This window comes from Sus scrofa, chromosome 10 (genome assembly GCF_000003025.6).
Source record: "Sus scrofa isolate TJ Tabasco breed Duroc chromosome 10, Sscrofa11.1, whole genome shotgun sequence".
Classification (NCBI taxonomy): domain Eukaryota; kingdom Metazoa; phylum Chordata; class Mammalia; order Artiodactyla; family Suidae; genus Sus; species Sus scrofa.
Genome location: NC_010452.4, coordinates 31,525,526 through 31,542,094, shown reverse-complemented (window position 1 = coordinate 31,542,094; position 16,569 = coordinate 31,525,526). Strand labels below are relative to the sequence as shown.

General features: G+C 43.4%; 1 protein-coding gene across 7 annotated transcripts in view; it reads right to left on the bottom strand.

Moving 5' to 3' along the window:
* The window catches only part of FRMD3 (FERM domain containing 3), a 407,251-nt gene that overhangs the window by 206,255 nt on the left and 184,427 nt on the right, over positions 1-16,569 (bottom strand). The window lies entirely within an intron of this gene.

Below are 16,569 nucleotides of genomic sequence, written 5' to 3'. Positions count from 1 at the left end.
TCCTTGAAACCAGTAGTCACCAAAGGCAGGATAAATTGTGTGTAACAAAGTTCTCCTCCAGTAAAGCTAACTTCCATGCACACTATTTTCTAGCAAATGTTCTCTATGTCTCATCCTAAACCTGAGAAGTTGGAGGTCAAACTAATCACCAAAGCAGGAGAATTAAAAAGGACAGGAATAGGAGTTCCTGTTGGAAACAAGTCTGACTAGTAGCCATGAGGATGCAGGTTTGATCCCTGGCCTCGTTCAGTGGGTTAAGGATCCGGTGTTGCCATGAGCTATGGTGTGGGTCACAGACATGGCTCAGATCTTGCATTGCTGTGGCTGTGGCATAGGGCAGTGGCTTCAGCTCCGATTCGACCCCTAATCTGGGAACTTTCATGTGCCTCAGGTGTGGCCCTAAAAAGCAGGGGAAAAAAAAAAAAAGGACAAGAATAGCATGATGCAACATTGAGACTCCAAGCAATGCTTTGAATTCTCTGCCCCAGCACTGCACATACACACAAAACCTTGACACAATTTTAGGGGGTTTTGGACTCCCATGAAGCCCACTTACAGACGTATAAGTCAAAAGACCCAAGTTTCTAAGCTGGCTCTTTGGCCATGCCCAGAAAGCTTTAAGGTAGATGCTTCACTCCTCTGTATGAGATGATCACTCCAACCCCTGCCCACTCTCAGGGTCTAAGTGGGGGTGCCTCCTAATCAAGCATATTTAAGGAGAAACATGAATATAAAGAGATGACAAGGTCCCCTATACCGGGTGACAAAACATTTCCAAGATATCATCAAATGTACATTTGTCAATAAATATTTCAATTTCAGAATTAAAGCTATTTGCTACCACACTAAACTTCATTTTCATTCACCAAATGGCTCTTGGCTTTCCCTCACCTCAACAGAACTCTGAGGTCATGTGGGAAGAGGGATAGGCAGATGGTCCCAGAACTCCAGTTGGTGAAATATGAGGGTTATTCCAGCCAGAACAGATGTTTGCATCATCGATTGGCCATGTATCCCCAGTGAACAGCTGGGAAGTGTTCTGTGTCGCCAAATTTGATCAAAAGAATTTACTTTTGAAACAATGATTAGAGAGGATCATTGCATGGAGAAGGCAGGAAAAACAAGAGAAGTCTTAAAGTTACAAAACTTTTTTAGGTCAGCACAGTAACACAGGTGATGTTTATGGAGTAGACGTCCCCGCCCAGGCATGGCTTAAGCCAAAAGGACAGGGAAGGAACATCTGAGCAAAGATGCAGAAGGCAAAGTTTTTCAAGACCCCTTCAGGGGACAATAACAAAAAAAATTTGAAGGGGGGTCTCCTCGAGAGGAAGTGTAATATTCAAGGTGAAAGGTGGCCAATAAAAAGCATCCGTTTCTTTGGTAAGCCAGACGCATTGCACATGAAGGAAAGCACAGACATACACCTTCTGCTCTTCAGGCACATGTCAAATAATAGAAATAACACAGTTTTAGAAAGGGTACTTTTCAGAGTTCCCATCATGGCGAAGTGGTAATGAACCCGACTAGTATTCGTGAGGATGTGGGTTTGATCCCTGGCCTCACTTAGTAGGTTAAGGATCTGGCGTTGCCATGAGCTGTGTTGTACATTGCAGATGCAGCTCAGATCTGGCATTGCTGTGGCTGTGGTATAGGCCAGCAGCTGCAGCTCCAGTTCAAACTCCAGCCTGGGAACTTCTATATGCCATGGGTGTAGCCCTAAAAAGACAAAAAATAGTAAAATAAAATAAAATAATGAAAAAAGGGCACTCTTCAATGTCTTGGCTTAGGGTGGGTCAAGTTATTTTTTTCCTATCCAATTCCAAGACTGACCAGCTCACCATTCTGAGTCTCCAGAGAAGAATGAAAGGGTAGCAGGAATGTTCAGGCTCCTGAACACATTCCAAGGACTGTGCATGGGCTGCTGTAACAGACAAAGACCTTGGGCTGCTCAGTGGTACTGCTTGGCCATGCAGAGTAATAAAACATCCCCCTCCCCAGAAGCAGTGATGGGAACCAGCATAACCCTCACAAGGAATCCTGTAAGCAAAGCCTGGTAGAGTCAAGCTGCGCTGCCCGGTTTGGGAGCCACATACCCCATACCACTACATTTAAATTACAAGCAATTGAAGATAAATATAATTAAAACGTTAGTCCTTGGTTGAACTAGCCCTATTCCAAGTTCTCAGCCACATGGCTAGTGTTTACCATATTAGGTGGCACAAATACAGAAGATCACCATCTTCACAGAAAGATCTCTTGGACAGCACTGGCCAAGAGTAAAGCTTCTTTGAACATTAACATGGGAGTTCCCACTGTGGTGAAACGGGATCAGTGGCATCTCTGAAGTGCTGGGATGTAGGTTCAATCCCCAGCCTGGCACAGTGGGTAAAAGACTCCGACGTTGCTACAGCTGCAGCGTAGGTCACAGCTGAGGCTCAGATCTGATCCCTGGCCCTGGAAATCCATAGGCTGCAGGGTAGCCAAAAAAGGGAAAAAAAAAAACAAAAAACAAAAAACAACCTTTAAATAAGTGCATTTGAATCACTTGAAGATCTCGGTAAAATGCAGCTTCTGATTGAGTAGGTCTGGGGAAGAGCCTGTGACTGCATTGCTAACAAGCTTCCAGTGTTGCTCATGGTCCCGGTCCATGGACCACTGATGGGCTGGAGCAGATTCATGGTGACCCCGTTAAATGCTGCCCTTGGGCTGAGTGGTAAATGTTTCTCCTGCCTGAACATAAAGGGCCCCTTTTATGTTCAAGCGGCAGCTCCACAAAACAATGCACATTCGAAAACATATAGAACTTGTTAAATCCTTCTCCTTTGTCTACCTCTCCACATTGCACTTTCTGGTTTTACAAAATTCCAAGACACACAGAAAAATTGTGCAGAGCCCTAAATCTCTGTCTTCGCTACATTTCCACTATCCACAATGGAGATTTCCTTCACAGAAAGCCTGGTGTGATATAACTGAAGCAGCTGTGTTTTGAGATGATAAGAGCAGTCCTTTTGTATCACGGACACAGTTGTAACTCAGACAGGAAGAGTCAGGCACGTGCAGGGATTCAACGTGCACAAACGGGAAGAAAGAAGCTCTTCCAGCTTAAAAACATAACAAGGCGTCATAACAGAAAGGCATAGGAATTCCTGTTGTGGCTCAGCAGTAATGAACCCAACTAGTATCCATGAGGATGCAGGTTCGATCCCTGGCCCGCTCGTGGGTTAAGGATTTGGTATTGCCATGAGCTGTGGTATAGGTCGAAGATGTGGCTTGCATATGGTGTTGCTGTGGCAAAGACTGGCAGTTGTAACTCCAATTTGACCCCTAGCCCTGGGAACTTCCATACAATACAGGCCCTAAAAAGAAAAAAAGAAAAAAAAAGCACAGTGCCACAAGTCAAGACCAAATAATATATCTGTAGCACTGCCACTGTTTCCAACAGAAATAACTCAGTTGGTTCAGTCTTTAAAAACAAGGAGAAAGTCTTACCTATGATGTATATAATTCAACCTTCACACATTATCTCAATTAATCAATGTAACTATCTACACAAAGTGGGCTTTATTATTTTCATTTTTACAGCAGTGAATACTAACTTGCAGAAGAATTGAAAAAAAGCCTGAGGCCTCCCCCAGGTCTCTCTGGCTTTCTAACTAATACTCTTTCCAAGGTCCAGGCAGCACTGAGAAAAAAAAAAGTTTATGCATAGATGAGAAGAGGGAGATGACACACTTTAAGCAAAACAACTATTACAGACGGGCCACCTCTTCTCCCATCTGGCTACTGTTTACTCACCCACCAGTAGGATGCCTCGCCCATGAGTCCATTAAAAGATTAATGCCATCATTAAGGGATTTCTCCTAAAAGTGCTGAGGAAGAGCATAAACCACCATGTTTGTTACTTAATCTTGCTGTGTTTGAGAAGCACATATGGTTAATTACAGGTTAAAATAGATATATGTTCCAGTTTACAGAAGAACTGCCCTGAGCAAAGAGTGAGCTAGTAGCAGAGTCTCCTTCATGAGAATTTGCAGCCAGAGCTGGAAGTCAGGGATGAGACAAGGGGCACAAATACTTTCTCACAACCAAGCTAACTGGCTGAAAAGGTGAAGCGTGAGGCTGGGAAGAAGCCTTAGGCATAGGACAGCCCTAACATTCATCATCCCAATTGGGACACCTTTGAGAGGGAAAGCATGGATTGTCCCAGGCACCCTATCCATGAGGTGTGAAGGGAGATGTTGACTTTTTCCTAGACGAAAAGGAAGCCACCAAGAGCCACCAGATTTCCATTTCAGAAAACTCATTCCAGCACCTGTGTAGAAAACGGGGTCACAAGAGGAAGAGGCTATTAATCTTAGAAACTTTCTCCATTAAGAGATGTGTGCATGCATGTTCACACAACATGCAAAACCATCCAAAGAAAATCCAGAATTCAGGGCTAATTTCAAACCCACTCATCCTGACCTAAATTAGGCACAAAAAAGTTGGATGCTCCCAATGCCAAAGCGAACCCCCCACTCCTCTGCTCCTCCCCTGGCAAGGTCTGCTGCTTTGCACAAAGTGGAGCCAACCCTTCAGGCCACAGGGCGCCATCTGGAAAAGCAACGAGTCATCGGCCTCCACAGGGAAATAGCCACAAAGAGCAAAATGCAGCCAGACAAATATCTGCCTGGATTGTTGGAACCCTTTGTTTGTTCCAGAAATCTGTGTTGAGTGTTCCCTGTATGCCAGACACTACCAATGGAAATATAGATAAGCAAGGGATGATCCCTGCCCTCAAGAAACTTGCTGACAGACAAGGCAGTTGTCATAATACAGGGCGAAGAGCATGGCAGAGGTTGGCCCAGGTGCTAAGAACTCAGAGGAGGGAGCAGCATGTGATGCCAGGTGGAGTCTTCAAGTCCTGGGATTCAGAGCGTGGTCCCCAGACTCCACAGCATCCTTGCTAGGAAAGCTGGATCTCAGGCCCCAACCCAGACCAATTGAATCAGAATCTGTATTTTAACAAGATCCTCAGGTTATCCGCATGCACGTTAAAAGCTGAGAAACAGTGTCTTAAAGGATATGGGTGGGTTGCCCAGAGGAAGAGAAGTGAGAGGGGAGGGCTAAGACCCAGCAAAGAGCAGGAGAAAAATGACCAGTGTGAGAGAGACAGTCCCACTTTGCCAACGTGCAGAGATCAACACGCCCAAACACGGAATACATGATAGGCAAGAAGTGATCAAAGAAACTGCTTCTGAAAAGGGACAGGACCCCACTGAGTCTTTCCTGAGAGCCCTCCATCTTCTTGAAAGGACCTATGCTGGGGACATTTAGAAAGACTGCCCCAGGCAACAGTGGGGAAGGGGCGGGTTTGGGATCCCCAGAGAAACCCACAAGACGTGTCCTGGTTGATGGCGGTGGGGACACCCAGGAGGTCAGGTGGCCCAGGGCCAGCAGTGGGTGAGCAGCAGCCAAGAAATAGCTGGCATGGGCTTGAGCGTTTGGAGACGGAAGCTTCGCTGGTTGTGTGAAACCAAGAAAACAAATGGCTCTTTCTGGAGCCATTTGTTTTCCTCTAATGACATCATTTCCCAGGTAGATTGGTGCTGAAGACATAACAAGAGAAGCACTCAAGGACCTCCCTGCTCTGGATGTCAGTCTCAGGAATGGGCCTTGGGCAGAGTGGGATTCCCTGGGGCATTTTTTCAAAACTCAGATTCCCAGGCCCTATGGCCACACCCTATGAGGAGGTATCACATTTGATGCGCTCACAGCACATCTTTAATGGCAGGATTGTTTTTCTCCCCATATTCGATTCACCCAATACCCATCATTAAGCTCTGGAGGTTATGTACAGGCACCTGTTAGGTTCAGGCAATGACCGTGATTTTTCTGCCAGATAAAGTATCAGTTCATGTTAGTACGAACTGACTCTTCAACTTGATAGAGAGATAATAGATAGATAGACAGACAGATGCCTGACTCAGTGCCTTTATGCCTTTAAAAAAAAAAGACTAGGAAAAAATGGGCAAAAAGCATCAATAGCACTTCACAGAAGAGAAAACTCATATGGCCAGCAAGCGTGAAAAGATGCTCAACTGATCTGTTATCAGGGAAACATGAATTAAAAAACAAGGTCCTATTTCATACCCAGGAGATGGGCAAACATTTTAAAGTTTGGCATTTTTAAGGGTTTCTGGGATTCAGAGAAACCAAAACTCTGACTGCTGGTAGGTGTGTCAATGAGCACAGCCAATTTAGAAAATTATTTGTAAACACCTAGCAGAGGTGAAGGTGGGCAGAGGAGTACTTCCATTCCCAGGGAGAAAGTCTAGAAAAAGTCTAGCACGCATTTGTACCAGGAGATAGGTACAAATGTTTACAGTAGCATGCTCTGTAACAGAATAAAACTGGAAACAATTCAAATATCCAACAAAGAAAAAGGGAAAATAAAGTTCATTTATACAAATATATGTATACACACACACAAACTACACACACATACTATACATATTATGCCTTTGTTTGACATTTTTTATAAATAAAACATTTAAACATTTAGTTCTCAGTTCATTTAGTCATTTATCATTATTATTATTATTTCTACCATTTATTAAGGAATATGCTAATTATCATTAAAATGCTATAACGTATGACTATGACCTTACGGTTGGAGAATATAAAGCAATTCCTTTAGCCTAAGATCAAACAACCAGGAAATACTATAGTCAGATTTGTACCAAATAATTCCAAAGCCCAAGTTCTTTCTTATCATATAACAGGGAGCTTTTCCCAGAAAAATCTTAATCAAAACAGTATATATTAAACTTATTATCTTGATAAAGTTTAAGCACGATAACAAAGTAATTCCTCTAATATTGCTCTAGATATGGAGCCTTATTCTTTTTTTTTCTTTCTTTCTTTCTTTTTTTTTTTTTTTTGTCTTTTGTCTTTTTAGGGCCACACTCACAGCATATGGAGGTTCCCAGGCTAGGGGTCAAATCAGAGCTGCAGCTGCCGGCCTACACCACAGCGACAGCAAGGTCAGAACCAAGTCGTGTCTGCGACCTGCACCACAGCCCACAGCAACGCTGGATTCTTAACCCATTGAGTGAGGCCGGGGATCAAACCCACATTCTTATTGGACTCTAGTCCGGTTTGTTACCCACTGAGCCACGATGGGAACTCCTAGAGCCCTATTCTTCTTGGAAGCTAAAAACAAACAAACAAAAGAACGAAAAACTCATGTGATACCAACTAATAATAGCACAGTCTCCTTGGGGGAAAAAAATGAAAGCCAATTAAAGTCATCTCTACTTAATCTAGGCTGGATTAATTTGTGTCAAAGTTATCTATAATTCATGAGGATTAACATGAACCATCCGCAGGAAATGTTTCGATAAAAAGAAAATAAACAGCTAACACTGCTCCTCATGGTAACGTGCAATTGATCATCAGCTTCCAGAACTGGTCACTCCCTTCCAATCTGTGGCTCTCCTACTGTGATGTGTCTCCATTGCTTGGGGCTCACAGATAGAGCTCCCTTCTGGTCACTGTCACTCTGAAGATCTCTCTTGATCCCACCTCTCGCCCCTGCTTTTCCACTCAGCCCCATCAATTAGGTGTCCCATCTCCAGCTTTCCTCTTCTGTATCTCCCTCTCCCTTAGATCCTTCCCCTCAGATGACAAACAGGACACCCTCAGAAATACCCTTTTCTTTCTCTCCAATGTGCTCTCCCCATCAAGCTCCCTCTCACTCCCTTCACTGCCCACTCTCCTGAAGGGTCCAGGGCTGTCCCACAGTCCCGTTTCCTTGCCTCTCATGGCTTAACAGTGTCTCCTCATTTACAACAATCCAGCCAACCATGTCCCTTCCTAAGCCCTCAAGAGGCTTCGGTGAGAACATGTGTATGACGTCTTGAAACTCTTTTCTCTCTTGGATTCCCTTTAGCTCCCTATGCTTTTTCCTGGACCTGGAACAGGTCTCAAGCCCCACGCCCCATCTCTGATCCCCCTGGTCAGTACTCACCAGGGCTTCTCCTCGCTACCATTAGCCAGTTTCTTAGATTTGAGACTTGGCAACCACCATGACCTCCTTTGTCTCCCCATCACAAATCACTTACCAAATCCAGTCGTATTTTACACAAGACTGGATTTGTATATGATGACGCTATTGTCGAGCCCTTCCTTAATGCAGTGAAGCTATTTATCCCTAACTCTAGGTCTCAAGAACTCTAGTGATAACAACTTCAAGAGACTCCTGCTTAGCGAATCTCCCTGCTCTTCCATCTCCTCCTCTTTATCCTACAAACCACTTCAGAGAGATCTTCCTCAAGCACAGCCCTGTTTTTGCCACTCTCCCCTCCTTTTGCAGCCACTGCATCTGCCAAATAGAAACCAAGCTCAGTTTGGGAGAAAGTGAGTGATGAGTACCAAGAGTCATATGGGGGAACTTTCACCTGGCTATATAAGTACATAAATATGTATCGCATGTGTCTAGTTAGACACAAATCACAAAGGTCTGACAACGGCTCAGAATAGAAAAGAGTAATTAGCTGACACGCCATCAGTCCCTTCACATATATGTTCCTAAAGCTGTTAAAATTATACAATTATTGAGTTCCTGCAGTGGCTCAGCAGTAACGAACCCGACTAGTATCCATGAGGATGTGGGTTCGATCCCTGGCCTTACTCAGTGGGTTGGGGATCTAGCATTGCCATGATTGGTGGCATAGGTTACAGACGAAGCTCAGATTCCACATTGCTGTGGCTGTGGTGTAGGCCGGCAGCTATAGCTCCGATTCGACCCCTAGCCTGGGAACTTCCCTATGCTGTGGGTGCGGCCCTAAAAGGCACACACACACACAAATTATATATAATATTTATAATATTATATAATTATATAAAAATTATATGTAATATATATAATTATGATACTTTTAATTTTTATTTATTTTTATTAAAGTTGATTTACAATGTTGCACCAATTTCTGCTGTACATCAAAGGGACCCAGCCATACAAATATATATACATTCTTTTTCTTATGTTCTCTTCCATCATGTTCTACCCCAAGAGATTGGATATAGTTCCTGTGCCGTACAGTAGGAGTTTGGAGTTAGTAGATGCAAACTACAATTATGGTCTTAACAACAGAAAAATGTTTTTACTTTCACAAACTTTTTTAAAAAATTCTTTTACGTCAAGCCAGGGAGCCAGAAAACACTCAGCTGTTATTTTATTGACTCTAAAGCTTAAAGCTAGAGTTAGCACATTGGTGGCTGACCAGCCATATCTTTGATATTTAAAAGCCAATATTTAAAAAGTAGAAGAATAAATAAATAAATAAAACGTAAAAGATGCCCCCCAAAGTCTGAAAAACTAGCCTCCCTTGAAAATTCACTGGATCAGGTAACACTCATTGTGCCCAGGGCAGGGAACATAACAAACGGCCGCCCTATGGCCAGGCCACCCATGCCCCTCCCATTAGTTCATTGAGATCATGCTTTGGTCCCTGTTTAAACAATGAGGTTTTATTGCAATTTATGTAACATGACATTAGAGGCCTCTGACACACAAAATGTCCAGTATATATGTAGACAATGGTTTCAAGGCAACACTAATTAGCATTCCTTGTAGACAGGATCTATTGAACCCTTTTTAGGGCCGTACCTGCAGCTTATGGAGGCTCCCAGGCTAGGGGTCAAATCGGAGCTGTAGCTGCTGGCCTACACCACAGCCACAGCAACTTGGGATCCAAGCCACGTCTTCGACCTACACCATAGCTCACGGTAACACCAGATCCTTTACCCACTGAGCGAAGCCAGGGGTCGAACCTGCGTCCTCATGGATGCTAGTCAGATTCATTTCCCCTGAGCCACAACGGGAACTCCAGGATCTACTGAACCCATTAAAGGAGTAGGTGTGTTTCAGATTGTTCATTTCTAGTTTGAGGGGACTGTCCAATTTCGTGGGTATTTGAGAACACAAGCCACTTTAGATGTACTATGTCCTTTATCCAATAAGACTTCCAGCCATAAATGAATACGACACTGGTATAATGTATTCCTTGTTTTGCAAAATGAAACTAGCACCACATGTGCATCCAAATGTTTATTTTTCCCTTGTGAATAATTTATGCTAGTGTAGTTCCAGGAATATGAGTTAGGATGACTTGTTCTGCTCTCCAAAATCATCTTTGTTGTCTTAAAAACTCTAGGACAAACAATTAAACTCCAAAGTTCGAATTTATCTTAGTTTGTTTACAATCCTTATCTTCCTTATTCTATTCTTGTTTTTTTCTACTCTATTTTGACTTGTTACTTTGTATTTCACAGGCAATAATCTTAAAACAGCTTTTGATTCCACGTAGTTTCTTCTCCTTTTAACACTAAGATTAAACATTGGCCATCGCCGCTATTTTAGTTCCCGGGAGTATCAGCTTTTGCTGAACATATAAAGGTGTCAAAAGTGTCACTTGCCTTGGTCTTCCCTTTCCTCTGATTTTTTGATCCTAATGCCCTGTTTCATTTCTGCAATCTTGTAGCTCTCTTATTATTTTGGCTTCCCCAGTTTTGTGCCTGCACTTGGTGACATTTTTCCACACTTTCACCCCACAACCTGATGTGAATTCTAATCAGAAGTTTCCACTTACCTTTCAGAAATGAGCCCTTATCAACAGATCACCAAGTCATAAATATGCTTGCTTGCCAGCTGCCAGCACACCATTGTTGGGTTTTTTTTTCTCCCTTTTCTTTTTTGGCCACCCCCACAGCATACAGAGTTCCCAGGCCAGGGATCAGATCTGAGCCATAGTTGTGACTACACTGCAGCTGTGGCAACACCAGATCCTTAACCCACTGTTTCAGGCTGGGGATGGAAGCTGCAGCCCAGTGCTCCAAAGATGCTGCCAATCCCACTGTGCCACGGTGGGAACTCCTGGCACGCTGTTCTCCAGGGAGAAGACACTTACTTAAATGTGAGGATTTGCTTTATTCAGGGAAACCCAGGGACTCTTCAGAAGGAACCCCTGGCAGCTCTAAACACAGACAATCCTCACTAGGCACTAAAAGACCCGTTTATTACTTGAACTTTTCCCCCCACTCCCTCCCCCTCAGCACTCCCAGATCTAGAGGGTGGAGGGGGCTGTGCCACACCTGGCAGGGCCAGAATCAAAACACAGCAAATAAAGAGCCTTCCCACGCTCCTCCCCTCCTGACGCCTAGCCTCCTCCCAGGATGATGAGCCCTTTATAAGCCCTACCGCCTCCGCCACAAAATGCTCCTACAGCTCTGGCCTTGCCACTGAGCCAGAAGCAGTGTCTGCCTGGGGGGACCCTGCTTCCCTGCACCAAGGAATCCAGGAATCCACTCCCAGGCAAATACCAGAAAACGATGCCAAATGGCAAGCAGCCACCAAGCTTGCCCGGTGGCCCCAGAGGAATGTGACTCTGTGCCCTTTGTGTGGCTGTGTCCCCACAGCCCTGGCCAGGCCCACGGCTCCCCAGGATCCCACTCACATTCCAAGGGGTGAATCACATCTCACCCCTTCCCCACACTATAGAAAATGCTGCGTACAGCCCTGCACCGACTGGAACTTGCAAGGCTGAACACACCAGCAGGTTGAACTTTTATTTTTTTTTTTTAGGGCCACACCCAAGGCACATGGAGGTTCCCAGGCTAGGGGTCCAGTCGGAGATGTAGCCGCTGGCCTACACCAGAGCCACAGCAACTCAGGATCCGAGCCGCATCTGCAACCTACACCACAGCTCACAGCAACGCCAGATCCTCAGCCCACTGAGCAAGGCCAGGATCAAAGCCACAACCTCATGGTTCCTAGTCAGATTCGTTTCCACTGCACCACGACAGGAACTCCAGGTTACACTTTTTAATCAAAGGTTATAAAATACTCACTCGAAACCTGGAGAAATATCTGTTTGCAAGCATAACATCAAAAAGATAGAAGCTGATGTATACGTTCAAGTGCAAGATAAAAGCGCTTGAATTATTTTCATTCTTAAAATGTTTCTTTATAGAAAAAAAAGATTGAAGGATAGTAGGGAAGCCTATTTAAAGCTTGCTTCCTGCATTGTATTAACAAAAGATGTGCATGCAAGTGACATTTCACCATGTCATAAAATTCTGCATACTCAGCAATAATGATGGAAACAAGAGGTTAGGATAGAAGGTAAGTTAAAGGGAAGAGGAATTAGGCTTTCTCCCAGAACCAAGCCTTGTTCCTCTCCTGTCTTCCTCACAGGCAACAATCTTTAAAAGGCATGAATCAAGAGCTGCCATCTTGGAGTTCCTGTTGTGGCTCAGTGGAAATGAATCTGACTGGTATCCATGAGGATGCGGGTTTGGTCCGTGCTCTCATTCAGTGGGTTGGAGATCCAGCATTGCCATGATCAGTGGCATAGGTTGCAGACACGGCTCAGATCCCACATTGCTGTGGCTGTGGTGTAGGCCGGCAACTGTAGCTCCAATTTGACCCCTAGCCTGGGAACCTATATATGCCACAGATGTGGCCCTAAAAAAGACAAAATAAAATAAAATAAAGAGCTGCCATCTTGCTGAGCTCTGCAAATTCTCCCTTTACCAACTTTCTTTAGAGCAGCAGGGGGTGCACTGTTTGAGACTGAAGGGAGGCAGAAGCTTCTTCATAGACTTGGCTCTCTGAGCCTCAGTCTCCTCAACTGTGAATTGGGACAAGTGTCCCTCCTTAAATGAGATGGTACATGTGAGGTACCTGGGACCCTACCTGACAGACAGCAGGAGCCCCCAAACCCTCAACTCAACTGTCCCTCAACTGAAACTTAACCACAATAGACTAGTGGGGTTTCTGGGTCAGTAAGTCATTTTAACAAGCTTTTTAAAGCAAACTTGTTCATACCAATGCAGACGTAAGGCATGTTTATAAGCAATTCACTCCTAGTGTCTTAAGACTTAAAGCTTGCTTAGGGATTCTTGTAGTTTTCAACATAGAGCAAGGGGGAAAGTGTTGCTTCATGACCTTTCCTTTATTTATTTTATTTTATTTTATTTTATACTTTACTTTACTTTACTTTACTTTTTTATTTTATTTTATTTTATTTTATTTTATTTTATTTTATTTTATTTTATTTTATTTTATTTTATTTTATTTTATGTCTTTTTTGCCTTTTCTAGGGCTGTTCTTGCGGCATACAGAGGTTCCCAGGCTAGGGGTCTAATCAGAGCTGTAGCCTCCGGCCTACACCAGAGCCACAGCAACGCGGGATCCAAACCTCGTCTTCGACCTACACCACAGCTCACCGCAACGCCGGATCCTTAACCCACTGAGTGAGGCCAGGGATTGAACCCACAACCTCATGGTTCTTAGTCAGATTCATTAACCACTGAGCCACAATGGGAACTCCCATGACCCGTCCTTTAAAAAGGAAGCTCTAGTTAATGTAAGATTCTAACATCTGAATCCCTTATTTAGTGCCCTTGTTTAGTATTTCTCCAGCTTGGCAGACGCCCACGTGGAAGTCAGACCTACACACACAGACTTCCATTTCATTTCCTCCTAGTCAGTATGCAGAGTGCTCTCAATGTGCTTCATCAAATTTTTAAGAATCACCTGGGGAGCTCATTTACAATGGAAATTCCTTTGGAGTCTCCTGGTGGCTCAGCGAGTTAAGGATTCAGCGTTGTCACTGCTGTGGCACAGATTTGATCCCTGGCCCAAGAACTCTCACCTGCCACAGGCCAAAATAAATAAAATAAAATAAAATAAGAGATTCCCTGTCCCATCCCAAGATTTGATTGTAAATCTGAGGTGGAAACCAGGAATATACGTATTTTTTACCAACCCCCTGTCCCAGTGACCCTAAAGTGGTCTTCAGACCACAGTAAGGAAAAACTGGCCAGGCTGTAGCATTCAAAAATCCCCTAGGACCTCAGAACCTGACTTGAAACAGAAGTTGAATCCCCACAAACCAATTATTAAGAAAACATAAACCTGAATATGCACAGGTCTGGGAATTCCTGGAGCACCGAGCCTCCATGGCAGCCATGCTCCACACCAACTCCGTTCACTCATGGTTCAGTTTCTGAGAGAGGGGTGTTGATGTCTCCAACTCCGATAGCAGATTCATCTATATCTCCTTGCAGTTTTATCAATTTTCGCCTCAGGTAGTTTGATGCTGTATCATTAGATGCATGCATGTTAAGGATTATTATATCTTCCTGGAAAAGTGACCCTTTATCATTACATAATGTGCCTCTCTCTTTCTCTTTCTTTTTGGCCATGCCCATGGCATATGGGAGTTCCCAGGCCAGGGATCGAACCTGAGCCATCCCAGTGAAAATGCCAAGTCCTTAATTGTTAGGCCCCCAGGGAACTCCCTGGAAATCTGCTTGTCTGAAATTAATGTAGCTATTCCCACTTTCTTTTGATCATGTTATCGTGGTACGTCTCTCTCCATCCACTTAATTTTAACCTATCTTGAAGCGTATCTTTATATTTGAAGACAGTATCTTGTCTACGACATACAGTTGGGTCTTGTTTTTGACTCACGGCTCCCAGCTTCACTCCAACTCCTGTTCACCCTGCTCCCCTTCCCCTTGACACGTCTCCTGAGGCTCTGATCATAGACTACAGCTTTTCATCATTTTCTTTGAGATTCAACAGTTCCAAAAGAAAGAAATGATTGTGGAAATCCATTAAAACCATTTGTTGTTCTGTCACACTGGGGGTCAAATCATGGCTCCCAAAACATAATTAAATAAAGCAACTGACTCATAAAATGGTCTGCACAGCAGGCATTACAGAAGACAATATTTAGCTTTTTTCCTAAATAAGAATCTAGTGTTTGAATTAATCACACATTTTTTTCCTTCAGTGAAATCTAAATTAATAAGATGTGTTGTACGTCTATGTGTGTGCTGTGGACCTGTGCAAGCACCAGAGATCCACCCCTTAGCAAAGCAAACCTTGCTTCAGGCAACCAATAGACAGTTTTAAAGTCTTCACTCAAAAATAAGAAATATTGTAGCTTAGAAGCTAAAAGATAAAATAGCCATTTTACCTGTATTGAAACCAGTACTTTCGCAAGATTTGTTTAAAACTCTGTTCTGGACCTAGATAAAAAATACACTTTCATTTCTAAATCACACCTTCCCCCAAAGAATCATACCATTTAAAGATATACATTTTTACCCTATGACTGAAGTTTTCGAACTTGGACAAAGGTGGGGGGAGAAGGCGAGGGAGCTGGACAAGAGAATAATATCAATTCAGATGGTTTCCCCCGAGGCTGTCATCCCTGAAAATCATCACAGCCTAGCACACTGGAAAGAAAGAACAATGGGACAAAAAAGTGAGACAATTTTCAAAATATGGGTACCCCTGAAATATCTAATTGTTTAGAATTAATGTCAAATAAGAACTCAGAAGACGGTTCCATGGTTCTATGTACTGTCAAGAAATATTATCTGAAAATTGGAGATAAGGTAAAAGGACAATGAGGTGCCCTTTCAAGGTCACACAGGACACTGTCTCACAAAGCTACCTAAAGGCACCTGATGCTTTATTGAAGAGAGGTTTGCTTAACTTAATGTTCATTGCTCTGTAGGATCCAGACACTGTAAAGTTAGATGTTAACTTGTAGAAGACTGATAAACTATGAATGATTTCTGTTCCATAGGAGAAATAAGCCAAAGATTACGATTTTATCACTTTATATAATGTTGCATATCTGTCATATCTCAGAAAACCTTATGTATTTCAACTTATTGAAAATTATATGTTGAGATTTTTCTTTATCATTTGATTCACCCATCTTCCTGTCTTGGAAGTAAATGCCTGCTCTGTTCTTTCACTTTGAAGCCTGAGCTTAAAAACTATTTCCAAAATACCATCAGCCTAGGAAGGTTCTATCCAGCTCTACAATTGTCACTGGTCCATCACTAAGGACCAGGGTCACAGTGGCTCTTCCTCCAGCCAACACCAAGCAGTCCTTTCTATCAATCCCCCATTCTTGGACCAGGCTCAGACTAAGCATTTAATCGAGGTGCAGAGACCTGGGTCTTCCATGGAAGCAGAACAAAATGCAAAGAAAACAAAGCCAAGACATACTTGCATCTTTTTAAGTCCAATACATTGTTTGCTTTTTGCTCCAGGGCAGGAAGCTTGTATCAGACTCAGCATTTCAGAAGAACATATATGTCATGGGAAGTGACAGAGCAAAGCTAAATGAATGAAGCAGGGGTATCCTCAAGAGCCCAGAGGAGAGTGGAATGAAAGAAAGCCAGGGAAGAGAGACAATGAGGGCATGTGAGGGCACGTGTGGGAAACACACTTACTTTTGCAGAATCAGCCTTCACTCTTGGCCTCACCTCCCACACACTGGCTGTTCTGGTGCTATAAGCAGAATCCCAGTGAGGCTGGAAGTGTCAGTGCAAGGCTAAAAATTTCTGCCAAATTACTATTAAGCATACCAAGAAAAGATTGGACTCAAGGAAACACCTTACTGGGTTGAAAGAAAGAAGGAGAGGAAGGAAGGAAGGAAAGAAGGAAGAAAGAAAAGAAAGAGAGAGAGAAAGAAAGAAAGAAAGAAAGAAAGA